This window comes from Heloderma suspectum, chromosome 2 (genome assembly GCF_057233095.1).
Source record: "Heloderma suspectum isolate Gila_16-S chromosome 2, 16-S_ref, whole genome shotgun sequence".
In the NCBI taxonomy this organism is placed as follows: domain Eukaryota; kingdom Metazoa; phylum Chordata; class Lepidosauria; order Squamata; family Helodermatidae; genus Heloderma; species Heloderma suspectum.
In genome coordinates, this window is record NC_139459.1 from 47146549 (window position 1) to 47172500 (window position 25952).

The following is a 25952-nucleotide window of genomic DNA, read 5'->3' on the forward strand; positions in this document are numbered from 1 at the left end:
ACACATAGGATGTGTTGTACTGGATTTCTGACTGCCCTGCCCCCGGGAATGCCCTGTTTTCGCTGCTGCCTATGAGGCGGCGTGGGAGGGGATGGGGGTTGGTTCTCCGGGAACCGACCTCGGAGCGCAGGCACTGAGGTCGGTTCCCGGGAACCAACCTATCCTATGGCCATCTAGCCGCTGATTAGCAGCCATAGGATTGTGCTCTAAGTGACATATGAAAACAAAACCCCAAATCTAAACAAAAATTCAGCAATTAACAATAAAATGCCAGCATCAAAAAAGTTAATCACATAAATAAGCTAACAACAAAAAACTGCCAGTAACCATCATCAGCAGAGATGGAGGATAAAATGACGTTAACATGATGTTTAATAAGCCTGGGAGAATGTCTCAGCCTGGCAATGGAAAGACATTAGAGTGGGTGCCAGGCGAGCCTTTCTTGGGAGAGCATTTGACAAAGGGGTGGGTGGGTGCTCTCCTTAATGGTCACTCTTTGTATTGAGGGGGCTCTCAGAGAAAAGCCTCTGCTTATGATCTTAGGGCATGAGGGAGTACAGATGGGAAGCTTTTTTTAAGGTACTGAGGTCCAAAGCCATGCAGGACTTAATATGGTAAAACTAGCACCCTGAATTAGGCTTGGGAACAAATTTGCAGTGCCTGTGCGAAATAGAAGCCCATGTTCCGAGGTAGTATACTGCTGAATACCAGATAGTGAGAACAAAGTACGATCTTTGGCCTCCGGACACTTATAGAATCTGAGGGATTCCTGAATGCTTTGGGGGATTTTCCAGCAGCCAGAGCCGGTGATTCCGCTAAGGCTGTTGTCACACTATGGAATTACGAGGCGTGACAGGCCACTGACACAGTCACTCCTGAGCACCCTCTTCAGCTCTGTGGCATTTGAATGGCTTGGTTTACTGAGGAGCTTCAGACAATGAAACAGGCCAGAAGACATCTTGAGAGCAAGTGGCATAAAAAGGTGAAGGTGTGTTGATCATCACGAAGGTGACCAAACACACACAAGAGCGTATAATCACACCTACTGCATGGCGGTGAAGGCGGCAAAGGTTTACTTTGCTGCCTCCACTGCATTTCTGTATAACCGTTCAGCTGAGCTCATCCAAGTGGTTTAGGGTTTTCCTTCATCTACCCCAGTGAATCTAGTGCTGGAGCCATCAGAGGCCCATTGTGATGAGTTTACAAACATTTTGAGAATAAAACTGCTCACCTTCATGCTGACTTGAATGCCACAATTAATGCAGTATCTGTTGAGGGGTCCAGTGCATTGTCTTGTCCTGTGTTATGGGATCAGTTTCAATTTTAGAATCCCGAGGTGGACAAGATGTTTGCATCTGTGCAACCCACACGTTCTCTCAAGTCTCAACCCTTGCCCATCATGGCTTCTTCAAGCTAGTGGTGCGGGACTGACAGGCTGGATCAGGGGAGTGGTGAATGCATCTTTGCATGATGGTGTGGTCCCCACTGCCTTGAAGGAACGCTCCTGAAAAAACTTTCCCTCAACCCAGAGATCTATACTAACTATTGCCCAGTCACAAATATCCCCTTTTGGGGTAAGGTGTTTGAGACTGGTGGCCTCTCAGCTGCAGGTACTCTTGGATGAAATTGATTATTTGATCCATTCCAGTCTGGGTTCAGGTCTGGTTTTGGGATGGAATCAGCCTTGGTTGTCCTGATGGAAGACCTTCTTCGGGAGAGGAATGGGGGAGTGTGATTCCATTGATTCTTATTGATCTCTTAGGGAGCAATCCTATCAGGATGGGTGGCCACCTCCAAATTTGGAGGTGACTGCCTATCCAATGCACGGCGGGAGAAGCGCAGAGGGGATCCTCTCCTCCATGTTCCAGCTGCCCTGAGTTCATGGCCAGATAGCTGATTTCGGCTGTCTAGCCGTGGGATGTTGTAGCACGTGACGGGGAGGCCGGACGACGCATAGGAAGAGTTGTACCAGCACTTCTGCAGTCCCCACCCCTGGGAACGCCCCCCTTTGCCCCGCTCTGCGCTGCTCTTACAAGCCCGGAGCCCGGGAATGATCTGCGCCACCTACGAGGCGGCGGGGGAGGGGGCACGGAGGCAGTTCTCCGGGAACTGACCTCGGAGTGCAGGCTCCAAGGTCAATTCCCAGAAACCGACCAATCCTATGGCCCTCTAGCCACTGTCTAGCGGCCACAAGATTGCATCTTCAGCAGCTTTTGATACCGTTAACCATGGTATCCTTCTGAACCGACTCCATGAGTTGGGGGCACCATTTTAGAGATTCGGCTCTTAATTATGGGGCCAGCTGCAGGGAACACCATTGGGTGTTTGTGCAGCAGCTCCCTGGCAGCTGAACTGTGGGGTGCCACAGGCACAATTCTGTCCTCGCTGTTGTTTAACATTTATATGAAGCTTTTGGTAGTGGTCATTAGGAGATTTGGGGCAAGCTCTATTTCTCTGAAACATCTGAATCAGGAGTGCCATGCATGTTCTGAACTGGTGCCTGGATGCAGCAGCCAGGATGTTCAGTGTAGCACTTAGCTATATACATATTACAGCTCTATTATAAGAACTTACAAGCTGCCTATTAGCTACCAAGCCATGTTCAAGGTTGCTGCTGACATATAAAGCCCTAAAATGTTTGGGACTAGGATACCTAGCTGACCATCTTCTCTAATGACCCATCATCTGACCCAGTCAACCCAAGATCTTCTGAGGACAACTTACTGGATGTTCAGCAGCCAACAGAATGTCGCTAGGTAACGCGTAGGCAGGCCTTCCCATTGCTGGCACCCAACCTTTGGAATGCTCTCCCATGTGTGGTTCTAGAGGCAGAAACGGTGGCAAGTTTTAAACACCTCTTGAAAACAAGTCTATTCACACAGGCTTTCCCAGACCTGTGAGGGACTCTGTTACTACCCCGTAGTTATTCTTATAGTTTTGTAATGCTTTTGAATGTTTTAAACGTTTTAATTGCTTACTGTTTTATCATTGGCTGTTATACTGTTGTGCTGCATTTTTAATATGAACCGCTTATGGATTTTAATATACTCAGTAGTATAGATATATTTTAGTAAACAAACAAACAAACAAACAGGGAAAGCTATTGCCTTCATGTCCTGCTTTTGAACTTTCAGAAGTAGCTAGCTGTCCATTGTTGGAAACAGGATGCTGGATTAGATGGATCACTCTGATCCATCAGAGTTCTCCTTATGTTCTTATATTCAAAAGGAGGCTACAAAGTAGGAAAGGAAACCTTGCATGCACATGTTCATCATACATACACTGCCAAATAGATGGTCACTGTTACCAGCCTTCACACCACAAGGGTGAAGCACCAACCACGTTTTGGAAGTAGAGGTGATTCAAAGCACCCCATTCCTATGACCCCCACATTAGGTGATAATTTCACATTCACAACAAACATCTTTGAGCCTGTCTCTCACTCTCTGTGTACTGTTATAAATGTTGTCAGTACAGACATAGATATTGGAAGGGAGCCATTTCTAATCAAATGTACATTTGGCAATGTATCATATTTGAATCAAAGGGGTTGGAAATTAAAATACAAAACAACACTAAGCATCACTTGTGAAAACAGCCCAAGTTTTGCTACATCAAGGATTGTGCTTACTGCCTGCTACAGCAGAGCAATGTCACTCTTGTGTCAGCAGTGTTATAGATATTGACCTCCATGTTGCAGACAGATCTGGCAGCTCAAATGATCAACACACCAAGGCTCAAGTGCAGCATGTTTATAACAGAGAAAATAAATGAGTCCTAGGAGAGAGAGAAAACTTTTTAAATAGCTGATTGCATTTTATGGACTTAAAATAGCTGATATCATCAGTGTGCTACACATGGCAGAGAGAGATAACTAATTAACAGGGAATTCCCTATGAAAACATAATTCTAAAACATTTTGGCTTCACATTTAAGCAGATGGGCTGCAGAAGAAACTAGAGGGGGGAAACCAAGCTGAGCCAACTGAGTGATGGTTTTCTAGCTGAAACTGAGAATATTTTCATTCTTATTTTGACAAATCAGGAGAGAAATCAGAGCCAACACTTCCAGAGACAAGAGCCTGCAGATAGGCTTCTAAATCCAGGCTTCTAAATCCAGGCTTCTAAATCCAGGCTTCTAAATCCAGGCTTCTAAATCCAGGTTCCCATGTAAGTGGCTTGATTTTTCCCCAAACATAATGACAAACAGTCCCCATTGATTTCCCCACAGCAAAGAGAATGTTTAGAGATAGATAATGAAAGCAGGTGAAGTCCATTCCCAGAAGACTCTAGGGGAAACCCTAGTCAGATAGTTAATTTAAGTAAATTGATCATGTGTCCCAACCATTTGAAGCCAAAATCTTCAGTGAAGAAAAGTAGAACTTTGGTTGCTTCTGTGTTATCACATGTAAGGTCTGTGTGGCTCAGTGTGTAAAATGTCACACTTGGATCCCTCATCCCTTCTTGCTGTAGGACTAGGTCAGAACACACCATGTGCTAAGGCTGACCTTGGATCTGGGATATCATCTGCCTCTGCCTTGGATTAGTATGGTCTGGAGCAAGTTACTCTCAGCTTCAGGCCCCATTTGTAAAATGCGAATAACAGTGACCTTTCTCCAAGTATCATTGCAGTGAGAAGAAATACAAAATAGATGGCAGAGCACTATGCAAGTTGGAAGTACTATAAATAATAAGTAGCAGACAATAATAAACATATGAACATATAGCAAGTCAACTAACATAAATAGCAGTTCCATTTCTAAGCTCTTGAGACTGTCAACTAGAGTTTTCAGAGCGCCCTTATTGATTTCAATGGAATTCAGAATATCAACACACCTGTGATCCTAATATAACTTTCTTCCTCCCTCTCTCTTTATCTTCAGTAGGGCCCACCCAAACAAGTAAAATGGTATCTATAGCCACTTTCATTAAGTTCATTAATTTAATAATCATGATTATTGCAGACCTCTCTCCAAAATATCAGTATATTTTGATACAGACTAGGTAAATATATGTTTTATGAACCAAATCTAGTTATATAAGACATTCTGCAAGCTGTCAAATCTCATAGGTGATGGAAGAACCTCAATGTGATGTAAATCTTACATAACATTTTAAAATATTAGCACTGGTCCATAAAAGATATTGGGGATAATCCAGCAGAAGCTTAATTTGACCATAATACTCAAACTAAAGCATACTGTTAAATCTTTAAGGGAGTAACATCCTCATTCTATGCATGTTTACTAAAAATGTGTCACTGCTGAAGTTCATTCTCAAGTAAGTGTGCACAAGAAGGAACTCTGAGAATGCAATCCTGGTTTGAGGGCACATGATAAAGCCACCTTGCTGAAGCGAAGCAGATCTGTGAGTGTCCGGATGGAAGACCACCTCATAACTCCATGTATGCCACCTTAAGTTTCATAATGGAAGAAATGTACCAGATTTTAAAAATCTACTTAGAAACCCCACTGAGTTCACTGGGGCTTCTTTCCATGTCACTGAATATAGGATTGCAGCACAACCACTTGTCACTGGATTAAAATGGCTGGGTGTAATGGGGAGGAAGTTGGTCGCCCTGTGGGATGACCTCTGCCGGGAGAGGGACAGGGGGAGTGCGACCCTGTTGATTCTCCTGGACCTCTCAGCGGCTTTCGATACCATCGACCATGGTATCCTTCTGGATAGGTTGTCTGGGTTGGGAGTAGGAGGCACTGCACTACAGTGGTTCCGCTCCTACTTGGATGGCCGATTCCAGAAGGTGGTGCTGCGGGATTACTGCTCTGTGCCATGGCAATTGTGCCATGGGGTTCCACAGGGCTCTATTTTATCCCCCATGCTGTTTAACATCTACATGAAACCGCTGGGGGAGGTTATTCGGAGGTGTGGGCTGAGGTGCCATCAATATGCAGATGACACCCAGCTCTACCTCTCTTTTACGTCAAAACCAGGTGAGGCAGTGACTGTTCTGAATCAGTGCCTGGGCACGGTAATGGACTGGATGAGGGCTAATAAACTGAAACTCAATCCAGACAAGACGGAGGTACTGTTAGTGGGTGGTTCGTCTGCCCGGCTAGGTGATATTCAACCTGTTCTGGAGGGGGTTGCACTCCCCCTAAAGGATCAGGTTCGTAGTTTGGGGATGCTCTTGGATCCAGAACTGTCACTTGAGGCACAGGTGAACTCAGTGGCACGGAGCACTTTTTATCAGCTTAGGCTGGTATACCAACTACGCCCTTATCTGGACAGAGATAGCCTTGCTAAAGTTATCCATGCTCTGATAACTTCTCGTCTGGATTACTGCAATGTGTTATACGTGGGGCTGCCTTTGAAAATGGTCCGGAAACTTCAGCTGGTCCAAAATAGGGCAGCAAGATTGTTAACAGGGACTGGCCTGTGAGCTCATATTACGCCAGTACTTTTCCAGCTGCACTGGCTGCCAGTCCGTTTCCAGGCCCGATTCAAAGTGCTGGTGTTAACATTCAAAGCCCTTAATGGCTTGGGGCCAGGTTACCTGAAGGATCGCCTCCTCCCATATGTGCCTGCCCGGACCTTAAGATCATCATCAGCGGCCCTTCTCCGTGAGCCCCTGCCAAAGGAAGTGAGGCGGGTGGCTACTAGGAGGAGGGCTTTTTCTGCTGTGGCACCCCGGCTCTGGAATGAGCTCCCTAGTTCGCCTGGCGCCTACATTGTATTCCTTTCGGCGCCAGGTGAAGACGTTTTTATTTTCCCAGGCATTTCAGCATTTTAGCTTTCTAAATTTTTATCTTTGCTGTTTTAAATCTGTATTTTAAACTCCTGCACTGCTGCTAGGTTTTATTGTGGTTGTATTGTTATATTGTGGTTTTAATGTTCTGTATATTTTAAATTGTTTTATTGTGTGTTGCTTGGATTTAATTTTTGTGAACCGCCCAGAGAGCTTCGGCTATTGGGCGGTATAGAAATGAAATAAATAAATAAATAAATTTCAGTCTCATTGATTTCTATGGAATTTAAGCATGCTTAACTTGCTTGGAATTGTGTCCACCACCTTTACCAAGTTCTATGTATCTCCTGAGTGCCAGATATGGAAGAGAAAACAGGAAGGTACTGTTGCAGTGAAAAATAACAAAAAATGTAATGAAAAATAGAAGGATTTTCTACAACAAAAAAGAAACTAAACTAGATGGATTTTCACCATTTCAGATTACATTACAGATACCAAAAACCCATCCACCTACCCTGTTGTTGTTTTTTAGCACTGAAGTACTGCTAGCCTAGATCCACTGCTAATAGCACATACCTGTCCCATGTAATAGATAGAGGAGTAGCCTTGCATTGAGATAATAACCATCCTCATGACTCTCAGTCACCAGCGATGGGGAGCACATAGCACTGACCTTAAGAGGAAAAGAGAAAGAAATCAAGTAATGGTGTGTTTAGCGTTGTTAGGTTATATTTTTTACATATTCTAAAGGGCTACATGATCACTCACAATGGAGTAGTATAATAGGAAGCATTCGGTTTCTGTAGCAACTAGCAAATACAAAGACTAACAAGTTTATTCTGGTATAAGCTTTCACAGACTAGAATCCACTTTATCTTTAGCATGAAGTATTATCTTCAGTTGGCAGGTATGTGTGTAGAAAGAAAAAAATGTAAACAGCGGGGTCAAGTGACAATGAAATGTAGAAAGTACAGTCTATGGCAATTCAATTCAAGCTTAAATGTATGCAAAATAGTACAATGACCATTCATAACAGCAGTAATAATAGGCCAATAGATTATTGTTCAAGTACCCCAGTCTCAAGCCATGACGCCCTTTAAAAGCAAGCACAAGTATCTTGAATTGGGCCCAGAAGCAGACCAGCAGCCAACATAATTGTTTAAGCACAATGAAGATGTGTTCCCAAAACCTGTTCTCAGTTAGTATTTGCAGATATATTCTTAACCATTGTTTAGGAAACGTCTTGATCAGCAACCCAATGCATAATGCATTATAGTAGTCTAACTTGAAGGTTACCAGACCATAGTTAACTAAAGCCAGGCTATCTTGGTCCAGAAAGCGTTGTGGTTAGCTCATTGGCTGAAGCTGCTGGAAGGCACTCTGTGTCACAAAAGAAGGGGTCACTTGCACCTCCAACACCAAAGGTGGGACTGGGTGTACCCCCAAGCTACAGGTTGGCTCCTTTAGGGAGGCTGCAACTCCATCTAGAACAGGTCAAACACCACCAGCATGGACAGATGAACCACCCACAAACACCACTTCTATGTTATCCAGATTGGCTCTCATCCCATCCATTACTGAACCCAGACACTGGTTCAGCATTTCCATCACCTGATGAAAAGGAGGAACAGATTTGCATGTCATCTGTACGTTCCTGGCACTACACTCCAAATCTCCAGATGACCTTAGTGGTTTCATATAGATGTTACCCCAAGGAACATCTCCTGCTATATCAACCTCCCAGGCCACTACAGTTTTCAGGAGAAGCCCTGTTGTCTGTGCTGTGCCCTACAGATTCCCAATTCACAGTGACATGGAGGCAGGCCTTCTTTGCAGGTGCACCCACCCTGTGGAATGATCTCCCCTCTGAGGTACATCGGGCCTCAACACTGGCATGTTTAGGCAGTTATTGAAAACATAGCTGTTTATTTTGGCTTTCCCCAACCACGAGCTATCTTTGTACCAGTCTGATATTATTTTGCGCGTACGTATGTGTTTGTGTAGTTTGCTGTTATTCTTTGGTAAACCATGTTAGGATTTGTTTCAAATGAGAAGCAGCATATAAATATTGGAAATAATAATAATATAATATTGAACAGCCTGAAGGACAAGATGGGAGCCCCTGGAACTCCATCACACCATTGTAATAACTGCATCAGTTGTGCATTAATTTCACAATAAAGCTATAGAAAGGTGTTTTGGATTTTCCATGCCAAACTCTGCAATATCTTTGATGATCTGTATGTTCAGATAATCCCTAAAATTGGGATTGATCCACCTCTCAGGCACATTCTATACTCAAGTTAGTTACTGCAAGTTATTTCTTTCCATCTGTGCTTAATCTTGTTTTCCCTGTCTTTTTACATAGGCTCAGAACTAGCCTTATAATTTGGCAGAGTGAGGTGTGCACATCACCTGGCAAATACCATGAAAAGGCTCCAACTTGTCAATTATTTAGTTTATAATATTTTACCACCATGGAGATACCGTTTCAGCTGTCTCTCCATAGGTAACTCAGTGAATCTATGATATGAGAAGCTGGCATCTAAAGAGCTTCTTAGGCTCATGAAGCATAATGGAATTCTTTGTTTCCTCTTCCCTTTGAACAGTTGGCCCCCGTACCATATCACAAACAGCTTTTTAAAATTTCAGTTTCAAACAGGATTTGTTGTTCAGCATGGTAGGAGGCTGCTGTTCAAGAAAAACAAATCTGAAGCCCCCTTAGGCCCGTGGAACTAGTTTCACAGTTCTCTGAATTCTGGCCAGTATTTTAAAAAACAGGCTACAATTTATAAACCTGTGTTGTATACAGTGGAGGCTGGTGGCTCCAATGTCAGTGGGAGCGGGAGTGTGTGTTGTACTTCTCACCTTGGATAGCTCCTTTAGACTGGTTCTGACTGAAACCTGGAGAGGATTCAATGCCCCACTGACATTGGAGCCACCAGCCTCCACTGGTTGCATACCTGCTAAAACAATATGAATTGAGGTACACGTCTTTCCCCCCCACCCCCATCTCATGTACAATGGAAAGTCATGATAGGCCCCAACTTCCTAACATGTTTGAGCAAGGCTTTATGAGCTTCATGCGGCATACAGTTTGTGTGCGTACTCAACACAGTCCAACAGCAAGTGCACATTATAACTAATGCGTGAAGCAGTCCTAAGTCTTGATTATTTTAATAGAAAGGCAGGATGGAAACAATCTAAACAAGTTAAATAAGTAAGACGTGTTTTGCTGCCAACCTGGATTTGGGCCTTACCAGCTCTGTGGGCTAACTAACCGAACACTTACAGGCCCTGTAAGCTGACTTTTAAGAAAGGGAAGAGTAATCTCTACTCTTAGAGTAGATCTCTACTCTATTAAGGTTGAAGAGAAAACTCTCTGGAAAAGACCCTGATGCTGGGAAAGACTGAAGGCAAAAGGAGAAGGGGACGGCAGAGGATGAGATGGCTAGATAGCATCACTGATGCAATGAATATGGACTTGAGCACGCGCCGGGAGAGAGCGCAGGACAGGAAGGCCTGGCGTGCTATGGTCCATGGGGTCATGAAGAGTCGGACACAACTGAACGACTGAACAACAACAGTCTGATCCTAAGCATGTTTATTTGGAAGTAAGTCTTAAATGGGGACTTACTTCCTAGTATGTGTGCTTAGGATTGCACTGCAATGCTTGCAATCCAAACCATGTTTAAATCCCACTGAGTCCAATGGGAGCTACTGTGAAGGTACTGATTATTGTCGCCTTACTCTCTACACTTCCTACCACCGTTTCCAGTTCTGTTTTGTGATGAAAAAATAATTTGGGTAACTGTGTAACCCACATGTCTATTTCAAAAAAATATACACAACCCCTGGAGTTTACATTAGGATCCCACCCCCCACAACACTCATTTTCTGCTGGAAACCCAAGTGTGTGCTGGCCTTTCCATGTTACATATTATTTGCAGCTCTTAAGCCACAGATGTGCACACCAGGATCTTCTAGAAGTAGTGTGAGAACAAGACTTAGTGGTTATGGAAAAATGAGTTCAAAGAACAATGGAGAATGCTTACTGGAAGCATATCTCAACTTAAGAGCTCCCTGAACCACCCAATCTCACACAAACAAAAGAAAATGCTGCCAAACAGCCAGCGGTAGCTCCATATACCTGTCCATTCATTGTTTACATTTTAATGGGGATTCTATTCCAGCCACACCACAAAGCGCTTTAGAAGCCAAAAACAAATGCTGCATCAATGGAAGATTAATTTATGTTGACCTTTACCAGGAATGCACTGTAAGACAAAGCACTTAAGCATTTAGAGTGTGGTATGTCTTCACATATTATACAGCTCCATGGCAATATGGAAAGTGCTAACCCACTAAAGTTACCCAAGGGACATAAAATGAAGTACATAAAATTCTCTGGGGGAATGTTATACTATATTCCCATGTCAGGATCTGCAACTTTTGAAGACTCCTTTGTTCCATGTGGATGGGGGGGGGGGAGATTTGTGGATGCAGAATTCAAAACAATGTTGGCTTTTTAAAATAACACCAAGATAGGACTTGCAGCTTTCTTTTAATGCCTGGCTACAAATCCTAAATGACAAAAACACTAGTGAAACTGAGCTCATATTCCTTAACCTTCTACCATCAGAGCAGGTTCATTCATTCAAATCAAACAACTCCAAAGTAAGTGATTCGTAATGTGAGTTTAAGTTATTTTTATACATACCCCCCTATCCTAGCCTCACATTGTTCTAAGTCTGCTTTCCCACAAACAGCACACACAACTCTCCTGTACTTAGGCCCTGTGAGAGGTTTTCCTTCTAGCTTCTTCTCCCAGTGTCTTTGTCTCCCCATTTACCTTGGCTCCCCAACAGAATCTTCAACCTCTAGACTGTGTATGATGTTTCCCCCATCTCCCCAGGGCCAGCGCTACCATTACACAGAACGAGGCAGCTGCATCAGGCAATTCCATTGCAAATTGTTTATTATTATTACTGTATTTTTACTGCCAAAGAGGGGGAGAGGCACTTGTTGGATTTTCTGCGTGAGGTGCCAAAATAACTTGGCCAGCCTTTGGTACTATGGACCGTAAGTGGGAGGTACTATTTGCTGTTTCTATTCATGGTCAACTGGTGGCTCAAAACCTGTAACTGGACTGCATGCAGCCCTACCTAAAGTACCAGCAGTACCACCATTTTGTTGTTGGGGTGTGTATGTTAGAAGCAAGGTAAGGAAAAGAGAATAGAAACTTTTGATAAGCTATATGCATGTATTTTAGGTGCGCGTGCATATATGTCAAAATGACCCCCCAAGTAATTATGGATCAATCCCAGGCCCCTCGTTCTGAATTTCCAAACACTTGGCTCAAAACTTGGGATTTGAACCTTGGCTGAGCTCTACACACAAACCCAGTTTTTCTCCCTCCAAGGCTATGTAGATAAAATATTTGATGGTGTTCCTTTGCCTTATTTTCCTGGGAAGAAAGAGCCCTCTTTCTCCGCCGAGCTTTCTTGTTCCTCCTTTCCACAGGGTCTCTTGTGCGGAGCACAGCGCATTGGGTCTGATCCAAACTCTGGCTCGCGTCAAAGGAGTGGTTAAGACGTTAACCCCCAGCCAAGCGCGGGGAACGTTAGAAACACCGCGACGCAATGATGAATGGGGTGGCTGGGCCAGCATCTTAAAAGCCGAAGCTTTGGCTTCTCTTTTAACTGTTGCAAACTGACAGCGCCATAGATCACCCCGACGCTCCTGCTCAAAGGAGAAGCATTTGGCCATTGCGCTTCACACACAGGCGTGCACGACTTTCCATCAGCCTCCCCCTCAACCCTTTCGCGGCAGGGCGCCTTTCTCGCGCGCGCACCGTATGCATCCATGCACGCGTGTGCACGTGTGTTGGAAAGAACCACAGGCTACAAAAGCAGCTCATCTCCACGCTCGTTCTTCTCGCCCTACGCGGCACAGAGCGCGCGAGTATTGCATCTCCGACGCTTTGCAATCCTGCAGAAAAGAGGTTGAAGTGGTGGCGCATGCGCAGAATTTCCCCGTTGTTTGGCGCGCGCGGCCGCGGCTCTCCCCCTCCCCCCTCCCCTTCTCTCCCCCTCCCCCCCGCGTTCTCCTCCTTGTGGAGAAGTTGGCGCGCTGCCCGTTCAGGCGTTCAGCGCGAGCTCCTCAGGGATCAGCAAGCAAAGTCACAGTCTGCACAAACAGAGCTTTCAAATTCATAAAATTCATAGGATTTTTCACAAATGAATGAACACAATTTTCTACCAATTTCCTCATTATGCAAATATGCAAAATATCAAATTTAGGCCAATTAGGGTCCTCCACAGTCCCAAATTCACCCGTTTAAGCCATAATTGCAGAAACTATCAAATAATTACGGCCGCTAATTGGAAATATTTGTGACAGATACAACAAATTCTTGCACAAATTACATTTCATTTTAGGAACCACTGCGCGCCACTGAAATTTTATCGGAGTCTAATTTAACTTACATAATGAGTTGAATTGAGTACTTGTTATCAAATTTGAGCAATTCATAGCTCCGTAATGTGGAATGATCAAATAAATTAAAAGGGAATTTATTCAATATTTTTGTTGTGATCCTTTTTTCGAAACCATTGCTATTTTGTGGGGAATTTCCTTCCTCCTCCCGCTCCCGCGGCCCGGGGTGGCTGACATGTGTCATAAAAAAAATCCACCAGCTGCAGCGGGAGAAGGAGGAGGAGGGAAAGCAAGCAACAGCAGCCGCTGACTGCCCTGATAGCTGACAGAAGAGGAAGGGCGACGTTTCCAGTCGTGGCTCCTTCCTGAGCGCTGTCATTCTTAGTCCAGCGAGAGGCAGCGAGAAATCGTAATATAAGCATGGTCGGTTTCCCTGGGGCGGCGATGGAGAAACACCTCAGGATTCCTTGCATTTATACTTCCGGGTGAATGACGGTAATAACGCATTGTGAAATGAACGTGGTTCGGCCAGGATTGTGTTGACGCCATAACTGCACCTTCTCCTGCCTGCCTCCGGGAAACCACAACCGCGCCTCCCCCAGATGCTGATAACTACGATTTCCATCACCACCCCTTAGGCTACAATCCTCTACACACTGACTTGAGAGTGTATAGGATTGTATTGTTAACTACCCTGCTCAGATTACTATTTTTACAGCTAAATCTGCAGTCCTGTCACACATTTCTTGGAGGGAAAATTCTGTTGAAATTCATTGGGTTTGACATTGGGCAGTGGGATAGAAATGTAATACATAAGTAAATAACGGGATGCGTTTAGGATCAGGCTGTTTGGGGTGGCTTTGAAGTCTCATCTGTCATTCTTTCAAATTCCGTTATCTAGATTGACCCTGTCCCATGGGCTCCAGTTCTAAACGCAGAATCTAATAAAAATTAGATATGACCGTCATGACAAAACAAACCCCACCTTTAAAATCTCACCCCCTTTATCTACACTTGATTAGAAAAAGCCAGCCCTAATAAGTGATGTGTCAGGTTCAGCCTCTGGCTAGTCTCCAAGGAAGGGAGTGAAAGAGAACTCCATTAGTTCTTTCCCCCATTTTAAGACCATCCAATGAATTAGAGGAAATTCTGTTTAGCACCACACTTCCAATCAGAATTTTTTTTTTCCTGACAATCAGTCTTGCAGGCCCTTTGCTTAGTCATAACTCCCAATTCAAATAGAGCAAGCCATTTTGATAATGAAAGATGTGAAGCTGTCTATATGTATAGATCCATCCAGGGAATATTGTATATAATATATGCAGTATAGTATGATAGTTTGTATTATTATATATTAGGTAGGATAGTGTGCTTAAACTATTTATGCACAAACACACTCACCTTAATTATACACCATGCTTGTTATGCATTTAACACACCATTATGTTAAAACAGACATATGGGCATATACTGTGATGAATACCTATATACAGAACAAATAAGGAAAATTCATTATATATAAACAATAAGAATATTCTTTGTAGTGGCCACAATTCAGCACACACATTCTCAAACCTCACTGATTTTAATGGGACTTCTGGGTATTTAATTTTGCACTGAAATACAGCCAAGCCGGTGTGTGTTTAAATATAATCTGATGTAACTATATATAATGATTTAAGTATTTGCTACTTACTGTATAATGCATGTTGTGTAGATAGTGCATTGAAATTGACTTGGTTAGTCAGCGTTTGCACAGTAGTTTATCATTACTGTCCATTTAAATGGGAAAAATGTGTAAATGTGATAATACAATAATTCAGTATATGGCACTGCGTGTATATATTTATATGTTATGTGTATTTGTGTGTGCGCTATTATATATAACTTGTATTTATCTCGGCATACCCCTGAGTTACCCTCTCAGGAGAAGGTCAGCTCCCTGGCCATGGACATTATTTTTCTTCCTTACAGCCATACCTCCCCCCCCACACACACACACACCCTTTTTAACTGCCTGTGGCCTCGTTGGCGGATTATAAATGTCTCCTTCTCGCTGTGATTTGTTTAATCCGTGGAAATGGTGCTGGTCCTATGTAAACAAGCCAAGTGCGGAATGAAGGCAGCCACCCATGCGTGGCCAGGCTGCCTATTTGTCAGAAAACCTTCATAAATACTGAGCCGGGGCTGGGCAAGGATGTGATGTCTCCATTTTTGCCAGGAAAGGGCACGAGGAAGACAAAGCGAAGCAGAGCGCCGTGTAACCTTTAAGGGACAGATAGTGTGTGCTGCTGCTGCTGCTCTTCGCCAGAGTCTCTCTCTCTCTCTGTAATTCAACGCCAGCGAGGATGGATGACGGGTTATCCAGAGTACCCAGACCTGTTTCTATGTGTATCGTGTATGTGTGCAAAGACAAAGTGACGAAGACAGTCCAATAATACCTTCGTCCCTGAACCATTCCGCAATCTAGCTCTTTAATTCTCTGCTAACCTGACACACTCGCATACCCTCGTGGTTCTTTTGTGGGGGGCTTCGTGTAGGAAAGTGATCCCCTCCCCCGTTGATCCCGGTTGGTAGGCGTACCCATAAAGCCTCGTATCATTCTATGAGGAAATGCTACATCTCCCCCCCTCCCCTTTCTTTCAAGTGTACTTTTTTCAATTGCCCTTGTTACTGAACAAAGCCTTATTATTTTCCAAGCTCTGCTTTACGTTGATCCCGTATTGTGTCCCCTGGTGATTTTAAGAAAAACGCATACGTACCTGATGAGACACTTTACATGAATAGCAACAATTACTTCCTGTAATTATTAGTCCTTATTTATTTTTTTAAAGGGAGAAAATGTCGAGTATTAAAACGTGAAAGCAGCTATTAATCAAACCTTTACACCTTCTTTAACACAGGCGTGATGGTGGGTATTATCATAAATCTACTCTGATGGTAACACAAGAATAATGAGTTCAGTAATGATAGCGATGATGGTGATAATGATTTTAACCAACAAAGAATAGTGTAGATTTATTGCTAATAACGTGGTACAGGAACCTCTTCATTAAAAATTACCTATATGTACTCCTCACTGTTGAAGATGAGATTGCCAAGAGTAATTTGGTGTGTTATGGCACTCCAAGCAACATCTAAGGAAAAAGCAGCTTGAACTAGACATCCAGAGCATCCTACCCCGAGAGGTTCTCTTAAAAACGTTTAACTCTGATGTGTGTCCTACACTGCCTAGAAACGCTCTTAAAATAATTCGAAGTAGGATCTGATTTCTCTCCCCATCTCCAGTTGACTTATTGGGTCAAGGAGAGTTAATTCAGGCATAAGCCTCTAAAGTTGCAATCCTATGCCCACTTACCTGGGTGTCCGATTGCACTCACTGGGGCTTAGGTTTGAATAGACATATATAGGATTGCATTGTAAATTCCACACACACACACACACGAGCAAGCGTGTTTTGTTATGTGTGTGAGTTATAGAATTAGTCAATAAGTGTGTGGAAAACACATGGCAGGGAGAATGAATGAAAATGAATTTGCTGGTATATAATAATTAGAGAAAGGGGGGGGGGCAGAATCATGAGCGCAGAATGGAACGCTGATCCCCAAGTATGAAATAGTCCAAATACCCTTGGAAGTAAGTCGTCCCACCCATACAACTGGCCTAGGATCTCAGCTTTCCAACGGTTACACCCAGTTAATTAAAGAACGTGGATCTATTAAAAAAAAATTAACATCGAAAGGACGACTTTTAAAATGTTTGTTTTGCAACATGATTGAGTGGTACATCAAGTTGATTCCTTACTCTGTCACTATTTCGTTGTCTTTAGTGGGAGAACTCTGGCGTAAATGTATTGTGGTCTCTATATTTTTAAGTGCGTGTGATTTCTTGGCTTCTGTATTTAAGAGGAGGAAGGAAGAGGCTTGGTGGAAGAAGGTGAGGAGCAGACAAGAGTGTGAAACAGTTTAAGATGCATACACACCTGCGTCATTACGCTGTGCAGAATTAATCAGTATTTGGGGACCTAACAGACAATAGGGGCTGTCATGTCTGCGCCTCGCCACGTAGTAAATGTAGAAATAACTCGGCGGCAGCCCGAGCGCTCGTTTGGTCCTACTAAAAACAATAAAGGTCATTTTCTATTGAAGGAGATTTGACACCGATGTCAAACCCCGACTTCCTTGAATTTGCCTGAACTTTCCCATTGGAAAGTCATTTTTAAGATATATTCACAAGAAATAGGCTTTTCTGTTCTGTCTCTTCCCCCATCCCACCCTCATTAAATAGCGGGATAGTTTCTTAATTTGGAGGGGAAAGGGGGAACCCCCTTTTCCCCAAATCCCCCCTTGATTCTCTATTTTTATGCATTTTATAATAGTATCCATCTCCCATCCCTCGCTTTAAGGAGCTATAGCTAAACTCCATTATGAGTATTAGATATATCGATTTATGTGGGCGAGGTAGCATTTATTTTAGCTAGTCAAGGGTTTATTTGTTTTTAAAGTGTAGAGTTGTCAGTTAAGGGATTCTACTGTTCTGTATCTTTTGTTTTATTTATTCAAATATCTTATCCTAAATAATGGTTGGAACAATATTTTAAAAACAAACTTTTAATAAAATTGAATGTATTTTATATATTAATGCCATCAAGACTGCAATCATACCTACCCTTACCTGGGAGTAAGGACTTACTTCTGAGTAAACATACATAGGATTTCACTGCAGGGCTGCACAACTTACTTGCACAACTTACTAAACATACTTACTTGGAAGTCCCATTGAATTCAGCAGGACTAAGGTAGAAGTAAACATTAATAGGATCAGGATATGTGGGTGCAATCCAGAGCCTTATTAATATCATTGGGGGTCTTGCCATTTACTTCAATAGGACATGGCTTACACCCTAGCTGCTTGTTTGAATTATAAGATCTTGAAGTACTACTGGAGAATCCTCAGGCTTTGTCGGATCTCTGAAGGGCCAAAAAGAATGCCTCGCCTCACCCACTCCCCCAGTTAGACTCCTCCCTCTATCATTTTAAGAAATATAAGCCTTTAAAGGGAATACAAAATGTTCAAGATTGATTCACGACACACCCAATATAATACTGACATAATTGCCATGTGTTACATAATAAACAAAACATCTGTAGCATTATAACCTTGGTGATGAGTTATGAAACCAAGGTATGGGCCAATTAGCTGGCTGGTATTTTATTTTTTAAAGGTAAGACTCTATAAACATCGGTTTTAAATTGTCCTAATTAGTAACTTGCTCATTAATTAACTTTCTGATTAATTGTGTAGCAATCTAATTTGCAGATGAGGCACTTCAACAGTAATACCTTGTAACTCCTTCGCTGGTCTTTAAAAATTCCACAGCAGTCTCCAAGGCTGTCTTACATTGGTTGCCCTCTCTAGTTAGAAGGGAAAGATGACGTGGGTGATATTTGAATATGACAACAATACTGGGTGAGTGAGGCACCAGTTGGGAAGAAAATGCACACTAGGGAGAAAGAGATCCACAACCCAGTTAACCTGGAAAAACAGGATTTACAAGAGATGGGTAGTGCGATTCTGAAAAGCATTTAGCCTGCCTAGAACTGGGAGCAACAAAACCCTCATAAATGAGAATTACCCTTTAAAATCTCACTATATTGTTTTAATTGGATTATGGGATTCGTTGAGAGTTTACAGTGTAGCCTATTTCTTTCTGTCCATTGGAAATGTTTTGTATTTTCATATTGAATCTGTTATTGAGTCCACTAACCAGGTAAGCCAGTCTGGGACGGCAGCCAAATGGTTAAAAAAAACTGATGAATGAGCTTTAAGTTAGGTTACCCAAACCTTGTCGATGGGTTAGGCCAGTTACTTTAATGTTTGGGGCCTTAATAGATTTACTTTTAAACAACACTTCATTTAATCTGAAGTTACTTTGGAGTTGTGCATTAGGGATCATTTTCACAAGTGACTGGGAGGAGTAATAAATCCATCGATTATGGCGTTTAGTCACAAAGTAACACTCCCCCCAACCCCAATACATTTATTTCCAAGTCAGTTCACTTGATTTCAATGAAACCTCCTTACAAGTAAGCACACTTAAGAAATCAGTTCTCAAATTTGCTTAACTGTTGGTATAGGTACTGGTGGCATTCTTGTCAAGCTGGTTTCGCCTCTTCGGAGGTGATTCCCCAAACCAAGTATTATTTTCTTGTGTCATTTAGTCAAGAGACTGTTCCCTTCATTATAAAACTTCAACATGACACTGGCATTGAGATTCTGCAACATTTACACTAAGCGTTTAATTGACCCATCGGTTAAAGACAGTTCATCAACATAAAACACAAACTTGCGTTGGTGGGTGGTTATAGTGTACCATAGTCTATATAGCTTTTAATATACCTGTGTGTGTGCGCGTGTGCCAAGCTGGAGTCTTGCTTAGCCTTCTGAAACATCTTTTCTTCCCGCCCTGCCCCCTTTCTTGGTACCCCAAACGCGTATAAGAAGTTGGGTGTGTGTGCGGCATTTAATAGCAATAAGGAAATGGTGGGGACATTTGAATCACAGGGTTGACTGGAATCGAAATATCCCGTGGCTGGTTCGATAGATTTGCATCAGAAAGCCGGGCAATATTTTTCTGGCTCCCTTGATTGGCTGCATTTCCCCACCAGAGCTTTTGTGGCCCTGGTTTGCCTTGCGTCCCATTCTGGGGAAAGAAAGAAAAAGAGAGAGAGAAGAAAAGCCTTTCCCCCTTATGGCAGATCATTCTCTAAGTGAATAGAGATGAAGGCAGGGATATTAAGTGACTCTATAAAACATCCCGGACACAATTGTGTGATTGATGGAGGACAAAGTGGGAACAGCAGGACACACGATCCTGGGAGAAGCCGCGCTGTCAATGCGAGAAACCCATCTCTGGAAACAGCTTCTCCTGGAGGAGTTTGCAGTCTATTTGTATGAGTAATCAGCTGAGCCCCCTCTCTGTCAGCCGTGTTTACTCACTGATTTTCTCAACAAGACAACCATTGACACTGGATGGATGGGGCTAATCTGGCGCAGAACTGGCGGCTTTGCAGAGGCTACAGGTCGAAAATGGAGCGCCGCGCCAGCTTCACCTCGCCTAATCTAGCGGCTAATATTTATTAGAGCCAATTTAGAGCGCTGCTCTCGCAAAGAGCAAGCAAAGGCGCGGCTACAATTAATAACGCAACAATCGCCAATCTGACGAATATATAATAGAGCGACGGGAAGAAGCGCTGCGGGGGTGGCGGGGGGGGGGTTTATGAAAAATCTATAACCCCAAAGCGGGTTGTTGCGAAAGCCTCCAAGAACTGCCCAACCCAGCTCCCAGGGAGTGCGCTTGGGCAAAGCCAATTTGCGCCTGCCCACCGTCCTCTTCTCTCACCATTGTGCCGGGGGCGGGGGGCCTGTGGGAGACAACAGTTTGCTTAGATCTGTTTTGCGCTGTAAGGGTGGACCCCAAGCTTCCTCTGGCTGCCTGGAGTACGACCACGTAACAAAGTTTAGCCTCACAGATTCAAGCGTTGTCACACCGATTTAGGCAATATGCATAGACTGCCTCCATACAAATATTTACCTTGTGATTACAGCCTAGGAAGGAGAGATGGGCACCCAGAGACCACATACCCACACACATACAAAGAGAGCAAAACATCAGCATATCTGTATACTCAAATGCATATGAAATATATCATAGGCCAGTTGTGTGTGGAATTATCCCTGTGCTCTGGTCCTGTATGCACACTCACCTCAGTTTATGCCTACTTGTAATAACCAAAGGCTGCTATCCTATTTATGTATCTGTATCTACAACAGGCATACAATGACGTCCATTTGGAGCTAGCATTTACTGTTATTGTTAGAGAGGGCTGTATCCCACAAGCGCACGCGAGGCACCAGTTGGTATACCTGGAGGCACTCCTCACTCCATGACAGTAACAACAAATGCATATTCCAGATAAATGTTGCACAATATTTAAACAACTTAGTGTACACGTGTAATACGTGGGATATACATTTGTCGGTGCCAGCATGGAAGGAGGAGAGAATGGCCCAACACTACCAACATGGAATCAGATGGGAAGTTGTGTACCAATATACATTAAAATAAATACATTATATGTACAGGCTGGGGCTATTAATGTGAGAGATACTGATACACACACAAACCAATATACTACTGTACATCTGTTAGGTGTGTAATATGCACATGTGTTATTTTAATATCTAAGAAATCCTCTTACTTAAAGCTAGAGTAGCGTAGGGGATGGAACCTGGGTTCATATCCCAAGATTCAAATCTTGTTCAGCCTCAAAGGTGTCTGTTGCTTTGGTCAAATCACCGTCTCCCCCACTAGCCTTGTATTTCACAGGGCTTCCTGAGCACATGGGGAAGTTTGGGGGGTGGGGGAAGGTATTATAAGATGTGTTCTGTACTTTATGTATTGCATATGAATACTGAACACATGTGTATTCACACCAGTTTCATTCATGTAGCCATAAGCATGCATTTCTGTTGTACACTAATTTAACCCTGTGCATCTACAGCATTTATTGCATTACAACAGGCACACATTCACACATACTACAGAAGATTAGCCCTGTGTTGGCTTTGGAGCAACAAGTCAACACGAGAGTTTTGTGGCCCCTTGGAGAGGAACACATTTACTGTGGCACGAGCGCTTGTGGGTCATGGTTTGCTTCATCAGATACACAAAGGAACCTGCAATGTAATGTAAAAAAAAAAAAAGGAAAGAAAGCACATGCATGCTGCCTAGTCGTGTATTGCCCATGTCCACACTGTCAGCATATGCACGTATACAGAACACACACACACATGGCCTTTCATGCCTACCCCTTAAGGGCCAAACTAGACTAGACGTGTCCACCTAATCAGCAATTGTGTGAATTAATTTTTCAAAGTAAAGAACAGGTGTCATATCCGATCTGGATGGGGGGCACGGGGGGGGGGAAGAGGCGGTTTTAAACTCCTGCAGTCCCAATGAGGCCTGTGCCTGATATTTCCATTCGGGGGGGGGGGGAACGCTCCCATTCTCCCAGGGGAAGCCTTTCTTCCAATGCAAAAGCGGGGGGGGGGCGCTATGTAGAGCAGGGACAGCAACCGGGAGCAAAGGGTTAAAGCCCCTCAGCCGCCAGGTTCCAGCCCCCCATCAGCGCGCGCCTAGTTACTTCTAGAAAGCCATTGGCGCGTCAGTGGCGCCTCGTCCACACTGGCCTTAGGTGTGTCGCACTTCTAACTTTCGGCTCTCTGAGGAGTCGCGCAGGCTGCTGGCGGGCAGCCTGCAGCTCTGGCTGGCTGCGCGGCCACGGACTGCCTTGCCTTGCCAGGCTGGCCAGGGCAGGCGGCGGCCGGCGGAGCGGCCCCGCTCGGCCCGCGGCGACCACTTTCCCCCCGCGTCTGTGCCTCAGGCCGGCAGGCGGCAGCTCGGCGCTAATTGCGCGGCTCCCTGCCCGCCCACGCCCCCGCTAATTCCCCGTTTCGCATTCTGCGGGGAGGCGGCTCGCGCGGGGGCGGGGGCGGGGAGCCGGAGCGGCCCGGCGCCTCCTCAGAGCGCGCGCCTGGCTCCGGCGCGTGGCGTCCGTCGAGTCCTCCCTGTAAAGGGCGGATCGCTAAATTAGCAGCTTGGCTGTATAATCAGGCCCCGGCCGCCGAGGCCGCCGAGCTCGCCCGTAGAACCAGGTGAGGCTGCAGCGTCTAATGGGCTGGGAGGTGTGACGAAGATGCTAAGTTGGCAATTAAACTTCACAAATATCATTCGAGCGCGATTTTAGGGCAGCGCCGCGTTATCATCACCAGAGGGGAAGGCAAGGAAATTTCATTCATTCATACATATATATATATACACACATACATACACAGATCAGTATAAAATTAGGCAAAACTTTAAACGCGTTCCGGTCCCACCTTCATCAGTATCTTGATTTCAAAATCCTTTGAAGCGTCACCCCATTTTATGTTTCTCTCTATTTTGCCTTTCATGTGTTTGCTTATAAATGCCCGTGGTGGACTGTATCCTCCTAAGAATCTACAGCCTCGTCCAATATAGCGCTGCCTGTTGAGTTGTTTTTCCATACACATACATATTACAAGAGAGAAAAAGTTCATCCTCTTAAAAACAAATTAACTGATCCTAATTGCCAATCCTTAAATTAAGACAATAAGAACGTGCTCGTGGGTGTGTGTATTAGATTATATGCCCGCATTTTTCTCATGCAGGGGGAGGTATATTGATCACCTCTTAAAAGGGCGGGGGCGGGGGCGGGGGCGGGGGGGGAGACAGTATTTGCAGTGGGGAAGCCCTGAGAGATGACAGATAGATTTGCTCACCCTGGATATGTCAGGCTAAGAAAAGCCGGGAGGAAAGGCAAGCTTGCGAAGAAAGAGTTAAAAGCAAACTTAATTTAGAGGTGAAAACAAAAGGAAAGGGTAAACATTTAGAGAAAAGGTTACTTAAAGAGTAGCTCCAAGCACTGAGACTTCTAACTGAGAAGCCACCGCCTGTGCCTTACAAAGCCTGGTATCTCCCTCTGAAATTTCCTTCAAGTGTAAACACACTGGGTTGCCTGCCTATTAATGCACCATTTAAATATATTAACCCATGAACATACTCTATTTAAATAGCTCTTTCATCTAGAAAACATTTTTCCACATTTAAACTTGAAGACCATTTTCTATTTATTCCAAGAAAAAAAGTCCCATGGCGTTTGATGCACTTAAATACCTAAATTGAAATATAACTGAAAAATATTATTAGCTTTATCTGCTGACACAAGGGAGGCAGGTTAAAGTATTTTTCATTTAATTTAATAGTGAATAAAGCACTTAAGACACTTGATGATTTATTGATCAAATAGAAATCAGGGCATCCAACAGCTACTTATTTAATCCCCATTCCCACGATTAAATGTTTTTTTCTTCTTTCCCGCAATTTGTGCACCCGGTCTTAAGGCTGTCAAAGATTAAAACAGGGTTGGAGGCTCTTAGAAGATTATAAAGATTATAAATCTCTTCCAGTTCACCCCTCCCTTCCTGAGGATAGACAATCCTCAGGAATCGCCATTGAACTGTAAACAGGATTTTAATGGACAGTAATGGCCCCATGATTTTTAGCTATTGTTCCAAAATACTAGCTTGCTTATGGCCCTTGTAAAAAAAAAAAAAATTAGAAAAGTCTTCAGTAATGAGAACTACAGGGGTTTTTGTACACGTGTCTTTTACCCCACATTGCTTAATGGCTTAAGCAATTCACTAGAGATAAACTAGGGTACTTGTTATAAGGGTAACTGAAATCTACTTCTAATATAACATGGGCTGAAGAGGACAGCCCTGCTAGAGTAAAGCTAATTTGTAGACAGCTTGGTCCAGTCTCCTGTCCATTGGCCGGACCTAGCTTCAGATCTCAGTTGAACTAGGGAATTCCAGGGGGGCCTGAGATACCATTTACATACTTATTTAGAAGTATGTCTCATGGAGATCAGTGTGAGTTGCTTCTGAGTGTGTATTTAGGATTGGATGTAGCCTCAGTTCCCTCTTTGTAAAATGGGAAGAATAGCAGAAAAGCACAGGGTTGTGAGGTTAAAAAAACCAACCCTTTAAAACAAACTTCCAGGGGGTAGCTGAAGTGAACTCTAATCTGCAAAAGCTGCTGCCATAATACACTTCTTAAAAGGACTATTTGTGGTTTATGTAAAGCCCTCTGTACATTATTGTGCTGTATAATTAGCAAAGAGCAGTTAAAATGTTAAGGAGGCTAAACAAATTGTTTAGTTACAGGCCTTGCCAGGCTTTAAGCTCAACACATTAGGGGGTTCAGATGACCCCCCCACCCACCCCACGCACTGAAAGAATAGGTGAGGGGAATGCAGGACTGCATGGGGTAGCCCTACCTCCACTGCTGACATATGCAGTGACCGCCTCACCCTGCCCCCACCCCCACCACTCTGTCTGCAAGTTCAGCCAATATGTGAAGGGGCTCTATGTATGTATGTATGAAGAGCTCTCCCATGCAAGGGGGAACATAAGAACATGTGAAAGCATGAGAAGAGCAGTGCCAGGTATAACTACAAGCTTATCTAGCCCGGCATCCTGTTTTCCATAGTGGAGGATGAGATGCCAATGAGAAGCCCATAAGCAGAACATTAGTTCAATAGTCCTCTCTTGCACATGGTCCCCAGAAACTGGTATTGAGAGGAAATTTGTGCCTGATCCTGGAGGTAGTAAATAGCCATCATGACTAAGAGCATTATTCACCATGAATTGGTCTAATCCCTTTTTAAAGCCATCCAAGTTGGTGGCCATCATTACATCTTGTGGTAGCAAATTCCATAGTTTAACTATGTGCTGTGTCCTTTCATCTTGCCTGAATCTCCCACCACCAGATCTGTGGGATGACCCCAGGTTCCATGAGAGATGGAGAAAAACCTCTTCCTATCCACTTCCTCCACACCATGGATATATTTTATACACCTCACCGTTTTTCTAAGCTAAAGAGCCTCAGACATTGTAACCTTTCCTCACAGGGGCATTACTCCAGCTCCTTGATCATCTGGGTTAGGACTTTCTGCACCTTTTTTTAGCTCTACAATAGCCTTTTCAAGGGAACCCTGACCTTGCATGGAGCTCTATGCACATACATCAATACACATGAAGAGCTCCAGCACCCACTGGCCAAAAATGTGCAGGGCAAGATGTGTGGCTGATGCACACAGTGGTGGCGAGGACCAGGCCTAGCCCATACTGCTCCATGTTCCTCTATACATGTTCTTTCAAAG

The 25952-nt window shown here is 43.8% G+C and overlaps 1 long non-coding RNA gene across 1 annotated transcript; it reads right to left on the reverse strand.

Moving 5' to 3' along the window:
* Positions 1-2951: 2951 nt before the first annotated feature.
* LOC146352176 (uncharacterized) lies at positions 2952-12742 on the reverse strand. Its single transcript, XR_014787343.1, has 3 exons — positions 12560-12742; positions 7282-7378; positions 2952-3777 (listed from the first exon to the last, which is right to left on the reverse strand). It is a non-coding gene; the product is annotated as an uncharacterized LOC146352176 (long non-coding RNA).
* Positions 12743-25952: the final 13210 nt, after the last annotated feature.